The 18,373-nt window shown below is 39.2% G+C and overlaps 1 protein-coding gene across 5 annotated transcripts in view; it reads left to right on the forward strand.

Moving 5' to 3' along the window:
- Thrb (thyroid hormone receptor beta) overlaps positions 1-18,373 on the forward strand; it is a 356,182-nt gene that overhangs the window by 66,724 nt on the left and 271,085 nt on the right. The window lies entirely within an intron of this gene.

The following is an 18,373-nucleotide window of genomic DNA, read 5'->3' on the forward strand; positions in this document are numbered from 1 at the left end:
CACACACACACACACACACACACACACATATTTTACTTTTGAACACACTTTGCATGTTATAGCACATATGCAGTTATGGCTCTCAATAAGAAGTGAACACCAACTTTAGGAGAAAATTACCAGTGTTGGGATATTGAATGTATACATTCCTCCTTGATCCTATGCTGGAATTTTGAATTCAGTGTTTAGAATTTTTTAGTCCTATTTAGTTCGTTGAATTATGTGATCTCCATGAATATTCTTTTTTCATTAATTAATTAATTTACTCATTTTAACATCCCAATATTAATCTCCCCTCTCCCCTAAGTTCCCCCCTCTTCCAAGTCCTTTCCCCTTTCCCCTCCCCTTCTCTTCTGAGAAGGAGGAAGCCCCACTGAGTATCACAGGCCCTGGCATATCAAGTCACTGCAGGACTAGGAGCATACTCTCTCACTCAGGCCAGACAGGGTAGTCCAGTAAGGGGAACAGAATTCACAGGCAGGCAACAGATTCAGGGATCGCCCCTGCTCCAGTTGTTGGAGGACCTGCATATAGACCAAGCTGCACATCTCTTATATTGGGGGGAGCGGGGTTAGGTCCAACCAATATATGCTCTTTGGTTGGTGATTCAGTCTCTGGGAGCTCCCATGGGTCCAGGGTAGTTGACTCTGCTGGTTTCCTGTGGAGTCCCTATCCTCTTTATGTCCCTCAGTCATTCACGCAACCCTTCTACAAGACTCCCTGAGCTCCATCTAATGTTTGACTATGGGTCTTTGCATCTGTTTTAATCAGCTGTTGAAATTAATTATATCCTGTTTTTTAATAGCTGATTATTATTCCATTGTGTAAATGAACCACATTTTCTGTATCTATTCTTCAGTTGAGGAACATATAAGTTGTTTCCAGATTCTGGCTGTTATGAATAAAGCTGCTATGAACATAGTTGAGCATGTGTCTTTGTGGAATGGTTGAACATCTTTTGGGTATATGTCCTGGAGTGGTATAGCTGGGTCTTGAGGTAGAACTATTCCCAATTTTCTGAGAAAATTTGATGGCCAGAGTGATTGTACAAGTTTGTATTCCCACCAGCAATGGAGGAGTGTTCCCCTTGCTCCACAACCTTGCCAGCATGTGCTGTTCTCTGAGTTTTTGATCTTAGCCATTGTGATGGGTATAATGGAGAAATCTTGATTTGCATTTCCCTCATGATTAAGAATGTTGAAATTGGGCATGGTGGCACACACCTTTAATCCCAGCACTTGGGAGGCAGAGGCAGACGGATTTCTGAGTTCGAGGTCAGCCTGGTCTTCAGAGTGAGTTCCACAACAGCCAGGCTACACAGAGAAACCCTGTCTCGAAAAACAAACAAACAAACAAACAAACAAAAAGAATGTCGAGCATTTCAAGAGTTTCTTGCCCATTTGAAATCTCTCTCTTGAGAATTCTGTTTAGTTCTGTACCCCATTTGGGTTATTTGGATTATTGCTGTCTAAAGTTCTTTATGTATTTTAGATATTTAACCTCTGCCAGATAGAGGTTTGGTGAGGATCTTTTCTCAATCTGTAGGCTTTCACTTTGCCCTATTGGCAGTGTCCTTTGCCTTACAGTTTTATGAGGTCTCATTCATTAGTTGTGCCTGAGCCATTAGTGTTATGTTCAGAAAGTTGTCTCCTGGACCAATAAGTTCAAGTCTATTCCCCACTTTCTGTTCTATTAGATTTAGTGTATCTGGTTTCACATTAAGGTCTTTGATTCACTTAGACTTGAGTTTTGTGCAGGCTGATAAATATGGATAAATATGCATTCTTCTACAGGCAGACATCCAGTTAGACTGGCATTGTTTGTTGAAGATGCTCTCCCTTCTCGATCATATGGTTTTGGCTTCTTTGTCAAAAATCAAGAATCTATAGGTTGTATGGGTTTATTTCTGGGTCTTTGATTCATTTCCATTGATCAACCTATCTGACTCTGTACCAATACCATGCAGTTTTTATCACTACTGCTCTGTAGTACAGCTTGAGGTCAGAGATGGTGATACCTCCAGAAGTCCTTTTATTGTTCAGGGTGTGTCTTAGCTATCCTGGGTCTTTTATTTTTCCACATGAAGTTGAGACTTGTTCTTTCAAGATCTGTGAAGAACTGGGCTGAAATTTTGATGAGAATTGCATTGCATCTGTAGATTGCTTTTGGTAGATGGCCATTTTCACTATGTTAATTCCACCAATCCAAGATTGTGGGAAATCTTTCTATCTTCTTGTTATACAGGTCTTTCACTTTCTTGGTTAGAGTTACACCAAGATATTTTATATTATTTGTGGCTATTGTGAAGGGTGTTGTTTCCCTAATTTCTTTCTCAGCCCATTCTATAAATGAGGGCTAGTGATTTCTTTGAGATAATTTTGAATCCAGCCCCTTTGCTGAAGATGTTTATCAACTGTAGGAGTTCTCTGGTAGAATTTTTTGAGTCATTTATGTATACTATCTGTGAATAGCAGTACTTTGTCTTCTTCCTTTCCAATTTGTATTCCCTTGGTCTCCTTTAGCTGTCTTATTGCTCTAGCTAGGACTTCAAGTACTACATTGAAGAGATGCTAAGAGAGTTAACAGCCTCATCTCAGATTTTAGTGGAATTGATTTAAGTTTGTCTCCATTTAATTTGATGTTGGCTATTGGCTTGCTGTATATTGCCTTTATTATGTTTAGCTATGCACCATGTATTACTGGTCTCTCCAAGACTTTTAAGATGAAGGAGTGTTGGATTTTGTCAAAGGCTTTTTCATTGTCTATGAGATGATCATGTGGTTTTCTTTCAGTTTGTGTGTATGTTGGATTGTGTTGATGGATTTCCTGTTCCTTAATGTAGCTTGTCTTTGGACTTTACACTCTTGGAAACATTCTGTACATGCTCTTCTGCAACTTTCATTTTTAGTCACATTTAAATTTCTAAAAGGTACATTTCCAGTATTGAAAGCACATGTCCACTCACCATGTATATACTAGGGTCTATTGTGAAGATAGACCAGTTGTCTTCTGTGTATGTAAGTAATTGTCTTTTTGAGTGGAATTGGTGAATAAGAGGGTAAATACATCCTTTGTTAGGTAATTCAAAATTAATTTTCAAAGTAGTTAATATAGTTCACACTCTCTTTAGCAGGCCAATAGAGCTCTACTGTTCAGAGTCCTTTCTATCTTTTAGGGCTGTTTTATTCATTCAGAGTGTGTCTTAGTTGTTGGTATGCTTTCTAATAAGGGTAGATATACTTACCATTTTTACATTGTGTTTCCTGTTTTGTGAATTATTGTTCATATCCTTGTACAGGTTTCTTCCCATTCATCGTAGTGTAGGAGCATGTAGAGGGAAACAGAGAAGGAGGAAAGGAAACAGACAGACAAACTGATTAATTTGTCCATTTTAAGTGTTGCAAATGCCTCCTTAATTTTGTGGCTTACTAATTTATAATATTTTAAAATTATTTTATTTAAACAAAACCTGTTATTTTGTTATATTTGGGGAAATTTTATGACTTTCAAAACTAATGGCAAGATACAATTTGTAATTGTTTATAAAATTTTAAGGAGATGGGACTGGCGGAGATATCTATGCAGATAGCAGTGCTTACTGTTCTTGTAGAGGTTCCTGCCTTAGGTTTCAGTACTCACTTCAGGAGGGTCACAACTGCCTGTAACTCCAGTTCTAGGAGCTCCAACGTCATACAAACTCCGTGGACATCTGCATGCATGAGGTACATGTAATCTCATACAGGCACACACACACACACACACACACACACACACACACACACAAATAAATGCATCTTTAAAATAATTAGGAGGTATGGCCTAGCTAGAGGGCAACTACCAATCGCTTAAAGAACCTTCATTTTCATGGTGATTCTGTACAACAGTATGGACATTCTTTATTCCCTTGGCCTAGACAGCTTTGTTAGGACTGGTATGGCTTCATGCTTGTGGAGCCCCATTTCAAAGGTAAGTTGTGGATGCTTGAATGACTAAGAGGTATGCATGTAGAAGTCCACACTTGTAAATGTGGATGTTGTATTCTTGGACAAACACCTCCCTGACTACAGGGCAGTTGTCAACACCTTTCCTTTTGGGTTCCTGCCTGCCCAGATTTATTGTAGTATAATTAATCTTAACAACTTCTTTTATAGCTCTAATTTGTAAATTTTCCTTAAGAAATTCTCTACCTTATGCTCAACTTTCTTATACAGGTTTTAAGGTTTTGTCTCATTGTAAGTGGAAATGATTTGGGTCTCATTTGACAAGAGGTTGGGATCTGACTTTGTGATTCTCATGTGGAAAATGACTACACTAGCATGCTGTGCTGTGTTCTGAGGTGAGTGGCACAGTGTTCTCTATGAGATTGCCTTTGGGATTTATACTATTTGTCATGAAATAATCTGTCTCCTTCTGGGTCACTACCTCCTGTTTTCTGTTCCTGTCATTCCCCCCAATTCCTTAGCCTTTCTCTTTTACTGCATAGTCCCTTTGCTCCCAAGCCTACCAGCTCCTTAGGGTCCCAGATATCAGTAATAGACAAACTGGTGCATCTCTTGCTTATCATATTTTTTCCATAACTCATACTAACACATTAAGAAGTTCTCTTCATCACCAGATGATAGAGACAAAAAGTGTGTCCAGTTTTATTTCTGTATTTTTATATCATTTCATTTTTTCTTTGTATCACTTTATTAACTAAAAGTGTTGTACCTTGCAACTGCTATCACGTAGGTGTCCTGTAGACCACATTCTGCACTTTCTAATTACATTTTTACTGAGAATGTAGTATTTTATAGCTCTAAGTTTTACTGATTTTTGCCCTCCTATTCAGTTATTTTGAAAACATTAAATATGTCAGCTACCCACAACCATTCTACAATCTTCCCCATCTCCATCTTATCAATAATATTGAGACAAGAGAGAGCTATGTGCCATCTATCCATACATCATGTATTAATTAACCTTGATTAACTAACTAGTTAATTAATAATTGTTCTGTCTATTGACTCATTCATCATTCAGGCCATATTCTACCCTCTAACCTCAAAGATATATAGGAGGTCAATACCAAGTCCATTGATAAAAGAGTCATATTATGTCATTACTATATGAATCAGTCAGATGTATGTGTATTAAGCTCTGACCAGATTGAGAAAGATTGAAAGAACGGTTTAAGTGTGGGAAGTTTTGGGAGGCTCACAGTTTCAAAAGGTTGTCTTGTCAAGCTCCATTGTTCCTGTGCATTTAGTGAGACAGAATGGCATGTATCAGGTCCACATGGAGGAATAAGCTGTTCACTAGAGAAATGAAAAGGCCAGGAACCCCATAAAGCCTTCAAAGGCACACTTTCTGTTACCTATGTCCTTCAGCTAGGCCATACCTCCTAAAGTATCTACAACTTTCATAATCACACCACCACATGGACTTATGAGGGATACTTTATATTTGAACTGTAATATAAGCTTCAGTAAATAACCTGGCATGAAATGCAAAGTGTGTGTTTTATCTCTCGTTAAGTATTATATGCTTAGTTAAGTTTCCTTCCAGCTCTGGGTAACTTCACCACTTCCCTTTCATCGCATTTGTAACATACACGGAATGTGATTTCTTTGTGGTTTCTATGGGAATGACACTGCTTTCTATATCCACATTAATCCCTCACTGTGCCAGATCTCTCGTTTGATTGTCAGGGTAAAATATGCTTTTCTCTATACAAAAAGAGCTGGAGAGCTCATGCATCTGGTCCCAGAATTGAGTGCATTTTAGGTGCTCATTTCCAATCTGCTCCTTCCAAAGACTTATCTGTCTTTCTTAAGGTCGCTTCTTTGCTATTTGAAAAACATTCTTCAAAAGAAACAAGGAGAAAAAAATTCCTTCCTCTTTGTCATCTGCTAGTGTCTAGCCTAGGTTGTCCCTCTGTCCAGTCCTTCTTGTTCTTTTTGCCCTTCATGCAACAACCAAAACTTCATTTTGATATGCTCAGCACTTTGACGGAAATCTTTAGCTCATCGACTTTTGCAGCTTTATTGATGTTATCCTGACAGTTAATCATTATGATGACAACCAAATTGGGCTGGGAAAGTTCAAAAGGCATGTTGAGACCTGGTAAAGATGAGCCTGGGACAAATGCCAGCACTGCTGATGGCACTAGCAAATGGTCCTCTTTAAGAGGAACTGGGACAGTGGGGTGGGTGTGATCCCTGTGCTAGCAATACCAGTGGACTTTGTGTAGATCCACTGCCATGGGTGAAGACTCTCTTTAGCATCTTATAGATGGCTCCGGAGCCCAGCTGAGGCCCCAGACCAGCAACTCAGCCTGTGGTGTTACTCTTTATTGTCTGTCCCAAACCAAGCACACAGCAGATGCTCAATAAAGCCTTGTTTGCTGGCAGATTGAGAAGGAAACCAAGAATGAAAGGGAAAGGGATTAATTCACTTCATATATGAGAGAGGAGAGCTGAACATATGGATTTAGATATTCATATTACCTTTGACTATGCTTGACACGTTTTGCTTTGTGATTCTGGTCACTTGAATCTGCAGGGATCTGTGATGAGAGTGTGCCATGGTCCTTTATTCCTTTTGGAGTTTGCAGTGCTTCTCCTGGCAGAAGACAAAGGAGCTAGAGAGAAAACCTGAACCTTCCTTATTTGAACTGAAAGGAAAGAGGGGAAATAATGTGCTTTTCACATTCAAATCTGTTCTTGGCATTTGTGGGGCAGGAAACTTCACAATTCAAGAAGACCAACTAAATCTTTCATGACTAGAAAGATTGTAATATTCAGTTGTAATTCAAGTTAAAATATTTTCCCAAAATATCTATAATCTATTCTTCTGGATATTAGTTATTTAAGCTACCATGAGCCCTTGTTAGTTTGTTGCAAGGTTAGAATAGGATATAAAAATTGTTTAAGGCCTCGATCTTAAAGACATTTTTTGGTATTTTGAGATTAAAATATAATTACATCCCATCATTTCCCCTTTCTATCCCCCCCCCATATACCTCTCCTGCTCTTTTACAATCATGATCTTTTCTTTTCATTAGTTGCCATTGCAAGCATATATGTATATTCCTAACAGTACTCTCTCAGTTTGTATCATGTTACTTGTATGCGCATGTCCTTAAGGGTGCCCCTTTGGTATTAGATAGCCACTGGATGTGTCTTCCCTAGGGAAGACTAATTCTCAGGCTCTCAGCATTGCTTACCTGCGATAGTTCTTTGTGTATGGCTCAAATCTTGTAGATTCTTCTCTGCCTACTTTGGCTTATCTGCTGTTGTTTTTGTTCAGCTTATGCTTAAGCTGTTATGCAGGTGAAATTTTATGTCTAAATAACTCTCTCTTAAAACTGTTCAGCAAATTCTCTAAATCCTCTGTCCTTTTGGAAGTAGGCAGGGTAAAATGATACAATAATCATCAATTCTCACCTTATCTTTTTTGTATCAATGTCTCACTAGTCACATTTGCTAAATGCCCATGCAAGCTGAGGCCCCTTCCGGTTATAAAAGCCATGCAATCATGTGAACCATGTTAGCTGGTTACTGACTGGAAGGGAGAGGTTTTCCTCAGTCACAGATCCAGCACACAGAGATTTCTATTTTAAATCACAGAACTGAAGAGCTTGATTCAGTTAAAATGGGAGGAAGTTGTCAAGAGAGGGTTGCTGAAAGTTCACGCTAAATTTGCTTAGAACCAGATTGTGTTCATTAATATTTATACATCTATGGTTTAGAAGGGGCAATTATGCTTCTTTAAAAACACTGGGTATTCATTTTCCATGGGCCAGGCAGCCTTCTGATTAGAGAAGGTGGGTTGTATTGTGTGAGCATGGAGATACAGATGGGAACCATCTGGCAGCTCATCCTCCTTTGTTGGAGGCTTGTCCTGTCTCTCAAATGTCAGTGCTGGGTGGGAAAATTCCAAACTCCACTTGAAAATGCAGTCTGAAGTCCTCAGCTAGCCAAGGGATTTTTGGCAAGTATCAATGGGCTTAATATTTTAAAGAAGCCATCAAACATTTTATTTTGTTGGTTGAAGCTGTGGTTTAGACTGTGTCTTTGATTTGTACTTTGGACACTGGCTGTGCTATTGACTCATAAGCATATTTCATATGGGTATATTTCTCTTACATGTCATATATCATAGGAGCAACAGTTTTTTTCTGACAAAACGATTTAAATGCACACACACATGTGCACATGCTCGAGTGTGCACACACACAGAGGAGGGGGAGAGACAGAGATGACAGAAATAGACAGAGGACAGAGATAGGCAGACAGAAAGACAGAGACATACAGTCAGAGGACAGAGACAGAGACACACACAGAGAGGGAAACCCTGCATTTACTCCCAGGTACTAGTTGGATAGATATCTGAATGAAGTCAGAAGGCTTTGGGCAGATGGACCTCAAGGCAACTTTGAAAATATGATGTTAAAAGCATTTCATAAAATAGTAAGACATAAGAGATATACTGGGGGAAAACACAGGTTTAAAAGTCTCAGAAACAATATAATTATTTTTCTGTAAAACAAATTATATCATAATGTTAATATTATTACAGAATAATATTTGCAATATTAATGAAACTGGAGTTAGTTTTATTCTTGTACTTTCTTATCAAAATACAAACTAATGATGTATAGACTTATAAATAAAATGTGTTTATTCTTTTCTGAAATTTTGCCACTAGATTTTCACAACCCTGTAAAAAACATCATTGTTTAAAAATAATTTTACAAGTAGGCCAAGAAGAGTTTTAGGTATAGGGACCTTTTATAGTCAGAAGGCTACAGAATAGATTGCAGAAGATTTCAGACGGTCTCATGGTGGGGCTGACTGTGTGTGCTATGGCCTGACGGTTGTTTATTTCTCTGCTGGCACCATCTTGAAACTCTTAGTTGATTTTGAATCAGTGGCCCTGAATCTCCATTTCTCGGGGATTGCACAAATGGATTCTAGTCCTGGCTGACAATCAGAGCCCTGAAAGCCAGAAGAGAGAGAAAGCAAGCCGACATTTGCTGAAACTTCCTATAAAACAGGTAGGCGTTCACACCGTTCATGTGATTTACTGCCCAGTACAACCCTGCGATCCAGGTACACCACTTACCACATAAAGTGACACAATTGGGAAGCCATAAAGAGGGGCCCTTGTGCTTTCTGATCCTCTCTAGTCTGCTCTGTGGTTAAGAGAATAAATACAGGGTATTAATTTGAAGCAATTTTTCTATCTCTTCTAATATATACCAATCTGTATTGAAAGGTATGCATTTAACAATAATGTAAAGTTTGATATCTGCGAGCACAAGGTAAGGCTGATCTCACAAAAGACCCTTAAAAAGCTCCCTAAAGATAAACCAATCATGTCAAGGTTCTTAGTTCTGCACACGTGACTCCTACTTTTATCTTGAGCCTTGGCTAAGGTTTTGGCTTCTTGAGTTTCAGTTACAAACCGAGAGACAAATATCTGACATCTCTACCAGAGGATTGCACCAGTATCAGACTCCCGGTCAGCCTTTCTTTATCACGCAGAAAAAAGACTGCACTGGCTTTGCAATGCTTCTTTTTCTAACCTGTTCATTTTGTTTGCTTGTTTGTTTGTTTTTAATACACGGGTGTTTGGGCTCTGTGTCTATGTGCACCACATGCATACGGTGGCTGTGGATTCCCTGGAACTGTAGTTGTAGAACATTGTGAGCTGTCAGATGGGTGCTGGGACTCGATTCCAGATCCTCTGGAAGAGCAACCATTGCTCTTTCCCACTGAGTTCTCGCTGTAGCCACTGGCTTTACATTTAGAAAAGAATTTTTAAGCAAGGGAGTAGAGAAACATACCCCATGTTTTGGAAGGTTCCACACCTGTTCATGGGTGTTAGTATCTGACTCCAGAATCCAGAAAGCTGGCTGGGCTGCTGAGAGCTGCCTAAAGCTAGAGAAGTGTACCAGGTATGGGAGGAAACTGTAACTCACTCCATTGTCTCAGTATTTCTCAATGATGATTTAACTCTTTTGTTTCCTCCTCGATACCCTATGAGCAAGTCCTTCATGTTTGTGTCCTAACTATTGCTCTGAGATTGATTAGAAATCCTTTCACAATTGTGGGACTTGGCTCAATTGATGAAAATGCCACATTTGATAAACGCTATCTGTCTTGGGTAGTGTAAGTTGTCCTATGCCACCAATTTGCCAAACCCTAACATTGCCAATGAATAGTTCTTTGATCAGTGTGCCATTATTGTGAGTGTTGAATTTGTTGTACCTGTGAGAGGGGGAAATGACAGTTCCAGAAGTTTGTGAAGCTTTGGCTAGAGAATGAGGCAAAGCTTTGTGGTACACAAGTTTCCTGCTTTGTTCTGAGTTTGTTCTCTAGTGCTGGAAACAATAGCAAAGGAATAAAAAAAGAAACAGAAAACTTGTTGGATATCTTAGGGAACCATCATACCTGTGGGGAAAATATGGCCCTCCTCTAGATTTCTCAGTGTTGCACCTTGCAGTCTTTCATTTAGAATCTCTTCCTCTACCAGTTACAGCCCAAGTCCTGGTCCTACTCATTTAAAACATTGCTGGAGGCAAAAGTACAATAATCTTCATTTTCAGAAGGTGTGTGTGTGTGTGTGTGTGTGTGTGTGTGTGTGTGTGTGTGTAATTTGAATAAATTTTAATAACCATTGCATAGTATATTTAATGTGAAATTCACATCTTCAGATTGGCAATGTTTTCATTGAACTTGTGATTTTAGAAATGAGTTCCACTTTTCAATGGTGCCAAAATTCAGTAAAACAATAATAAGATATGAAACACTTGAGTAAACAGATTCTTCTGTGTTAAGAATGGAGGGCAAATACATCACATGGGCTAAATACAAACATGTTTGTATTTAAAAGCCTACTCAACCACCAGGAAACACTAGAGCGGTCAAGGAAAGATGACGTTTCTTTACTCTGTGAGTGTGTGTAAGCAGAGACTGTGCAAACTCTATCAGCCAATCTGAGCTGCAGAAGCTTATAATAATAGCATGTGTTTCAGCAATGGCTGGCGCTGGATGCTAGTTTCACAGCAGTAAGTAGCTGTAGACAGAAGCAAGGAAGGAAGGGGGAGAAGATGGCCAACATTCACAAGGCTGTCCAGATGGGGCCCAAGTCAGCCTCAGAGAAGCAGGATAACCTTCCGAGCAGGCATGGGCTTTGGGCAGTGTGTGCCACTTGAGTGAGTAAATCACCTAATTCTAGAGCTCTCGTAAATCATTCGTAAAACTAGATGTGCTGTGTAAACTAAGGAAGCATACATGAAGTTTCAGCATTGAGTGGGTGTTGGGTGAATGGCATCTGTTCAGCCTTTGGCCAAAACTAGAATGGCACTCTCCTTTTAAGTGTAGCTGATCAGTATTGTTACTGTCTGAGGAGGTATTTCTTAATGAGGGCCTGTGTGGAGTCTTTCTCATTCACTCACTCAGTACTAGGGAAACCTTGTTAGAACAGGAGGGTCAATAGCTTTCAGAATTGACTTGGGTGCCAGAGATCTTGCCAAACAAGAAGCTGTTTTTTGGTCACCATGATGTCAGACACTCCCAAAATTTGGTTTCATCAGTTAACTGATGGAACAGAAAATTTTTGTGCCGGAATATGCCTCTTATATGTTAGTTGGAAGCCGAGTTGGTTTTTAAAGAATGACTAAGTGTTTTTTTTATATGAATGTATACACACACACAGGACAAAAACAGACAGAGACACAGACTGCCGACAAGTTATGTCACCCAAAGAGAAAAGCACGTTACTTGAGTAGATGCTATACACCCATGGTTAATGTAAGAACTAAATTTTTCCCGAGTGCATCCACACACTTGAGCAGTTTGGCTCTTAGTGAACAGGCCAGACTGGACTTTAGGGTTTTAATTAAATCACCTATGGCCTGTGGCAGTGAAAACAGCTTGGCTTCAGAGGCAGAATTGGCTGAATTCAGTGATGTACCTGAAACCAGACAGATTGGTGGCTTTCTTCCTGATCTTTTAAAATCCAGGAAACGGACTTAAGCATTGTTTTCTGGAGCTGCTTGTGGAAGACCCATAAGGAAAAAGACACTGGGCATTGGTAGTCTGTGGCTCGTGTTTGCTTTATGTCATTATTCTGTTTGCTCAAGCGTACTTGCCTGAATGCACACTGATGTGTATTTAATGTGTTCAGCCTTCAATAGCTATTGAATATCCTTTATTATAGTCTATGGCAGCATTAGGGGTGCATCTGACTGGATAAATCAGTTGTTACAGTTCATGTTAGGCTTGTGAATTGTAGTTACTCAGGGAGGGAAATATGTATAATGTTTATCTTTCGAATGTAAGAAATTACTTTTCTGATATGAATAAGATCAGTTTCTTGATTTAACAGAAAAATTGATTGAATTCAGTCTATATTGAAAAAAAATACCAAATTCTAGAGCCAAGATAGTTTTCCTATAGGACTTTTATAATGGAAATCAACTCTACCTAGACTGCTAAGCCGCGTAATTGTGGCCCATTTGAGCTGCTGCAGTTCAAGAGAAGTCTGTTCAGGATGCAGATTTCTGGGGTCTCTTAGGAATAAATGCCTACTAATCCACATTTTAATAAAGCCTGATTTATGACTAAACTTCAGAATTTGAAAAAGTACATTCTATTCCTTCTGTACTGGATGGTTTTCTTGGAGGTTGGTGAGCTTGTGAACCCTGAGTCTAGAAACAAGGATAGTCCCGTGGGAACCCCTACTCAACTCATGGAACCAGGTCTTTCATCCACAGGGCAGGTTTCAGGTCATAGCTCCAAGGAAGGCTGAGGTGTTTAAAGTATTCCCCAGCCTTTCACCTCACAAAGAAACTCCCATTGAAATTCGGGAGGGACTTGGAAGCCCTAGGCATCATCATACTCTTAGCATGCCAAGTGATATTTGCCCTGAGGAAGATCTCTGCTGGCACTACTCTATGCAGCTTCCCCTCTCTGAGCCCTGGCCTTTCAGTTCCCCTATCATGTCTTCTAAACCTGTATCCCTGCCTCCTTAGTTGCTTGCATTCCCTGTAGAACCTTCATTCCATAAGAAAGGGCACACAGGGGAAAATATGCCAAAACTGCATGTACATAAGATGGTGTCTATCACAGAGGTATTTTTTTAGTATGCCTCAAGGAAATTGACCTGGGATTTTGCAATCAAGCTCTTGACTATTCCACATAATTGCATTATGTAACGACTTCTCTGAAACAGTGTAGATTTCAAATATTTCATGCCAGAAGGGCTATAAGTATGTGTGCATACTTGTTGGAACAGGATTCCAGGTGATTGGTTCAGAAATTAAAGTGATTATGTATCAAGTGGGTCTGTGGTACAAAAACCCCACTCAGCTCTCTTGCTCGTTATTTAGCAAGGATTGTGTTTTCAAAAGAAAAAAAAAAAAAAAAACCTTAGCAATTAGCATGGCCATGGCAGAAAGCTGTGGGATCCTCGGAAATGTTTAAACTTTACAGTTCAGCTCTTTTTGTTCTGGACTTCCAGTATCCCTTAATTTGAAACTTTTCTTTTATGATTCCATGAGACGGATGGCTCCGAATTCCTTGGAGCTTGGATATTTTGTTTTCTATTAACAGTACGTATCATTGAGTGTCTTGCAGCATATTCCCATCAGTAACAAAATGACTTCTACCAACTTAAAGAGACAGGCTATCCAATCCCATGAGAGGAAACACCAGGAGAACCTTGAATACAGAGCCCTAAGCTGACATAGTCTGCCCTTCAGGATTTGGGAGACAGGCCCTCTGTATGACTCTAGTCACAGGGGAACCTGGAAAGGCTGAGTTGTTTCACCCCACTTACAAGCTGACCAATTAGCTCGCTACTGTTCTGAGGAGGAAGACAGAAAAGAGTATTACTTACAGAATTGGAAAGAGATGAAGAATAAGCACATCCCTGTGCCCACACTGAACCTCAGACCCCCTGTGAACGATGCACAAAGGTCTGGGAGACACCAGTGCATGCTATGAGTTGTGCTGTCCAAAGAAATCCTGAGTGTGTGCAACCTAGTGTTTTATACTGGGCCCCAAGCAAGCCTTGTTTTTAAGGAAGCTAGACATTCTCTTATCCTCTGTGTGTCTATACATGAGAAAACATGAAAAGAGGCCAGTACCCATGGTCACAGCTTACTGTGAAGACCCATGGAGGCTCGTTCCCAGCAGTGATACCAGAGACAGTGCACACTGAATGGATTTATTTGAGGCCTTTTAGAGATGGTTTCAGCAGATAGTATCTCATTTCAGCAATGTTTAGTGGCTGTCACAGCTCTCTAGGAAACAGGTCTTTTAACCAAGATCATGCCATTTAGAAAGTTCACTAATAATAAAAGTCACAGAAACCTTTGGTTTTTACTGTATTTCCTCTAACCAGTTGTATCAGCACCTAAAACAAATATACCTGAAAAGTTATTTGGATATTTAGGGGGTTGTTTTGCTTTGTCTTGTTTTACACTGTAGGTAAAGCAGTATAGAGACAAAGAAGCTGTTCCAGGCTTAAATTCTTTGAATGTCAGGTTCCAGACTGAATCCTTTGGTGGTGCTGAGGCAGAGCCAGCCGCCATGGTTTTTTTGTTCCTGACCTCACTTTGGATTTGGTTTTTGGTTTCCAGCCCACCCCCAATGTTTATTTTTGCATCTCTCTCCTGTTCTTGTAATTTGACTTTGACTTTGGTTGGCCAAGGAAAACATTTTATTTTACTTAACATTTTTATGCTCTGAATTATTTTAAGGTCTAAAGGTATGTAGATATGAGATGGGGTGAGGGGTCTCCCTGTTAACTGAGTTCTGTAGTTAAAGCCAGCTTGCTGCCCTTCTCACCGGGAGGGATTGCTGGGTGAGGAATCAGCTTGTCTGTTGCTGTAAAGGCAGCCTGCCTGTACTCTCATACAGGAGCCTTTCACCGCCTGTGTGCCCTGCTTTGTTTATGCAGTGTCCTCTCAATTCCCTTTTGCATGGATGCTTTTTTTCAGGGCAGAGGTGGTGAGCTTGACTTGGCTGCCTGTGAAAGTCCATTGCAACTAAGTCATTGTCATAGTAGCAGCTGAATTGTAGACAGGCTGTGGGACTCACCCATGTCAGCATCACCTGTCTTGTTCCACAGTACCAACAGCTCAATGTTTTTAATTCAGGTTTGAGTGTCGGGATGTGCACTGGATTGATTTGCTTACAAAAAGTAATGGCAGATGCTGCTGACAGCACTTCAGCATGTTTATTTCTTAATCCTTAAAGAACTCATGTGGAGTTCCTTAGACAAGAATTAAGAGTGAGGAGCCACACACTATAACTGTAAGCAGCATTTCAGCTCACATCGCACTGCAAGTGTCCCCACTCTACTCAGGGCTTTGGGAATGTGCTTCACAGTGTCAGGGTACCAGACACATCATACACCTGCATCATCATTATCCTGTTAACTACTGCAGAATATGGAAGTGGCTAGAAGTTTTCTATTTAAACAATACTGCAGTGGACACCATGTTTTTTTATTTTATTTTATTTTATTTATTTACATTTCAAATGCTATCCCGAAAGTTCCCCATACCCTCCCCCTGACCCTGCTCCCCTACCCACCCACTCCCACTTCTTGGCCCTGGCCTTCCCCTGTGCTGGGTCATATAAAGTTTGCAAGACCAAGGGGCCTCTCTTCCCAATGAAGACATATGTAGCTAGAGACACAAGCTCAGGGGGTACTGGTTAGTTCATATTGTTGTTCCACCTACAGGGTTGCATCCCCCTTCAGCTCCTTGGGTACTTTCTCTAGCTCCTTCATTGGGGGCCCTGTGCTCCATCCAATAACTGACTGTGAGCATCCACTTCTGTGTTTGCCAGGCACTGGCATAGCCTCACAAGAGGCCGCAATATCAGGGTCCCATCAGCAGAATCTTGCATTAGTATCTGGGTTTGGTGGCTGATGATGGGATGGATCCCCTGATGGGGTAGTCTCTGGATAGTCCATCCTTTCATCTTAGCTCTAAATTTTGTCTCTGTACTTATATCCTTTCATGGGTATTTTGTTCCTTATTCTAAGGAGGAATGAAGTATCCACACGATGGCCTTCCTTCTTGGTTTTCTTGTGTTTTGCAAAATGTATCTTGGGTATTCTAAGTTTCTGGGCTAATATCCGCTTATCAGTGAGTGCATATCTAGTGACTTCTTTTGTGACTGCCTTCATTGTGTCCCATAAGTTTGGGTATGTTGTGGCTTCATTTTCATTAAACTCTAAAAAGTCTTTAATTTTTTTTTCTTTATTTCATCTTTGACCAAGTTATCATTGAGAAGAGTGTTGTTCAGTTTCCACATAAGTGTTGTCTTTCTATTGTTTATGCTGTTCTTGAAGATCAGCCTTAGTCCGTGGTGATCTGATAGAATGTATGGGATAATTTCAATATTTTTGTATCTGTGGAGACCTGTTTTGTGACCAATTATATGGTCAATTTTGGAGGAGGTACCATGTGGGACTGAGAAGAAGGTATATCCTTTTTTTTTTAGGATAAAATTTTCTGTAGATATCTATTAAATCCATTTGTTTCATAACTTCTGTTAGTGTCCATGTGTCTCTGTTTAGTTTCTGTTTCCAGGATCTGTCCATTGGTGAGAGTGGGGTGTTGAAATCTCCCACTATTATTGTGTGAGGTGCAATGTGTGTTTTGAGCTTTTCTAATGTTTCTTTAATGAATGTGGTTGCTCTTGTATTTGGAGCATAAATATTAAGAATTGAGATTTCCTCTTGGTAAATTTTACCTTTGATGAGTATGAAGTGCCCCTCCTTGTCTTTTTTGATAACTTTGGGTTGGAAGCCAATTTTATTTGATATTAGAATGGCTACTCCAACTTGTTTCTTTGGAGCATTTGCTTGGAAAATTGTTTTCCAGCCTTTCACTTTGAGGAAGTGTCTATCTTTTTCCCTGAGGTGGGTTCCCTGTAAGGAGCAAAATGTTGGGTCCTGTTTGTGTGGCCAGTCTATTAGTCTATGTCTTTTTATTGGGGAATTGAGTCCATTGATGTTTAGAGAAATCAAAGAGAAGTAATTGCTTCCTGTTATTTTTGTTGTTAAAGTTGGGATTATGTTCTTGCGGCTGACACCTTGCTTATAAGGGAGTTTTGGGGAATGAATTCTTTGGTCTGGAAAGTTGTGACACAATTTTAATAGTATTTAATATTATTAAAATTATATATTATATATGGTACTTATTATTATTATGCATAAGTACTTACAGTAGACCTTGTAATATAAATAGTATATTATATATACTTATATATTTACTCTATTAATTATACTGTATAAAATTATACATATACTACATATGCTACATAGTATATATATATATATATATATATATATATATATATATTTAATTATACTATATATAATTAATCTAAAGTATCTTCCAGTACATCTTCTATTATTGTAATATGAGAAAACATTTTAGGGCCTTGGGAAATGGTTGAGGGCTCATGCTGGTATTGCTCCTGCAGAGGCCTTGAGCTCAGTTCCAAGCATCCACCTCAGGAGGCTCACAGGGGATCTGATACCTCAGGCCTCTGTGGTTATCTGCATGATTATATACTACACACATATGCATAGCTCTTGCTCTCTCTGTCTGAATTGATCCAGGCTATCTAGGGCCTTGTGCAGACTATGAAACTGTTCTTCATTGAGCTGCAGCCTTGGCTTTACTTTGCATTTCATTGAACACAGTGAAATGAGATGTTTTCATATATATTTTATTTATAATATTTCCATTAATTCTTATGTGCCATTTGAATTATCTATTAGATAACACTTTTATTTTTAAAGTATTGTATGGTATCTGTAAGCCCATCTTATTAGATCAATAATATTTTAAAGTTTGTGACATGAGCGTTCTTTTGTCTGTGGTCTGGTCTGCTGACAAGAGGGGCATGGTCCTCTTATAGCATGTGCTTAACTGAGGTTCCCTTCTTTTATCTCCCTAACACTGTAGCAAAGTTTGAGAAAATGATCACTCTACATCTAGATCCAGCTGAATTTCTATTTTTTCTTGATAAATTTAAAAATATCCATTAAAAGTTTTATTTTTAAAATTCATTTAAAATACCCATTTCATTGTGATACATGAAAAGAAGTTGAGTTCATAATGAAGTTTTCTAAACTCTTAGTCAGTTATCTCAGAAATCATTCATGCTAGGCTCTGTTTGGAGATCATGCATTCTATTGCATTCATGTATTTTGGATCAGTCCTAGAAATTAAAATATTGAAACTTTATAATATGTCCTAATATATAGGCAAATCTGATCATGAAATGATCTGTCTCTAATTCAAAGAAGCATTTTCTTAAACACAGTGTAGTCATTCTTTGTTCTAGCAGAT

This window comes from Mus pahari, chromosome 8 (genome assembly GCF_900095145.1).
Source record: "Mus pahari chromosome 8, PAHARI_EIJ_v1.1, whole genome shotgun sequence".
NCBI lineage: Eukaryota > Metazoa > Chordata > Mammalia > Rodentia > Muridae > Mus > Mus pahari.